This window comes from Mandrillus leucophaeus, unplaced genomic scaffold, assembly GCF_000951045.1.
Source record: "Mandrillus leucophaeus isolate KB7577 unplaced genomic scaffold, Mleu.le_1.0 Scaffold29, whole genome shotgun sequence".
Taxonomy (NCBI): Eukaryota; Metazoa; Chordata; class Mammalia; order Primates; family Cercopithecidae; genus Mandrillus; species Mandrillus leucophaeus.
The window spans coordinates 1,255,533-1,257,470 of record NW_012103031.1 but is presented as its reverse complement, the minus strand read 5'-3'; positions in this window follow the sequence as shown (position 1 = coordinate 1,257,470).

Genomic DNA, 1,938 nt, shown 5'->3' with positions numbered 1-1,938 from the left:
AAAAAAAAAAAAAAAATCAGCTGGGCCTATTTGTGTGCATCTATTTCTCATTCTCTATTCTGTCCCACTGATCACAGCCTCTTGACTATAGCAGCTGCATAGTAAGTAGTACCATCATTGCGAGTGATTTCTCCCACTTCATTTATTTTTTTCAGAAAGATTTTATCTATTGTTGGTCCTTTGACTTTCTATACAATTCAGAATAAACATCAATATCTAAAAATAAACTTTCTGAAATTTTGATACAAATTGAAATAAACTTACAGATCAATATGAAATAAATCTATATTTACTATGTACAATCTTGACCGTATGAACACAGGATACCTCTCCATTTCCTTTCCTTCCTTTCTTCCTCTCATGTACATTTCCTAGTTTCAGGATAGTGAGATGTTTTGTTAGGTTTATAGCTAAAGTCTTTTGTTTTAATTGGAGGGATTATAAATCATATAGCATTTATAATGTGTTTTCATATATTCATTGCTGTCATGTAGAAATGTGTTTGACTTTTTATGTGTTGCTCTTGAATCCTACAATTGTGCTAAATTCACCTTTTTTTTTTTTTTCTTTGAGTCTTACTCTGTTGCCCAGGCTGGAGTGCAGTGGTATGATCTCGGCTCACTGCAACCTCTGTCTCCCGGGTTCAAGCAATTCTCCTGCCTCAGCTTCCCGAGTAGCTGGGACTACAGGCATGCACCACTACACCTGCCTAATTTTTGTATTTTTAGCAGAGACAGGATTTCACCATGTTAGCCAGGCTGGTCTCGAACTCCTGGCCTCAAGTGATCCGCCCACCTCACCCTCCCAAAGTGCTGGGATTATAGGTGTGAGCCACCACACCTGGCCTGAATTTTTTTATTCCAGAGTTCCCCTTGCATATTCTTTGAGTGTTGAGATGCTCCTGATCATACTCTAGTATGGAGATGTGTTCTTGAGAAACCTGAGACAGAAAGTAGAGAAGGGCAGGCCCCTCACTTTGAGAGAGTAAGTAGAAGCACAACCATGGGGTTCTGAGTTGTCATGAGCCCCTCCAGCTGCCTGCCATGGAGCTGATATCCTCACTCTTGGGTTACTCCAGTGACCAGACAAAAGCAGGGCTGTAGTGTTGTGACTCCAATGGGCCACCCAAGAGGAGACGGCTCCCATGAGAAGACAGGGAAGCAGTGTGGGGTTGGGAGTCAGGGGGGATTACTTTCTCCTCTGTTCACAGAAGCCTAAATTTACTCATCTGCTACATTGTCACCATGGATATTCTGGAAGAAAAATACATTTTCTAGATGCAGTTCCTACATCAACAGCATCAGCACCACTTGGGATTTATTAAAAATGTAAATCCAGAGTTTTTGAATCAGAAACTCTGAATCAGAAACCCTGGAACTGGAGCCCAGCAAACTGCTTTAACAAGACCTTCAGATGATTCTAATGTGTATTCATGTTTGAGAATCGCTGCTATAGAAGAGCATGAGAACAAGGAAGTAACATGAAAGAATTTAAATAAAAAAGTTAAAATGAGAACATTCAAGCAAAGAAATGGAAAATGAAGAGTCAATGAAGTAGGAGTTAAATTGAGTGTAGTGTTCAGTGAAGAAAGTGTTTCAAAAAGGAAGGCATAATCAACTTTGTCAAAGGCTGTTGGGTACACTGAAAATTGGCCATCGAATGTGGCCACAAGGAGGCCATTTGTGACAATCATCCTAATGGTTTCCACAGATTGATGATGACAAAAGCCAACTGAAGTGAGCTCAGGAGAATATGGAAGCAGAAAAAGTGGAAATAACAGGTAAAGAAAACTGTTTTGGCCAGGCGCGGTGGCTCATGCCTGTAATCCCAGCACTTTGGGAGGCCGAGGCAGGTGGATCACGAAGTCAGGAGATCGAGACTATCCTGGCTGACATGGTGAAACCCCGTCTCTACTAAAAATTAAAAAAAAAAAAAAAA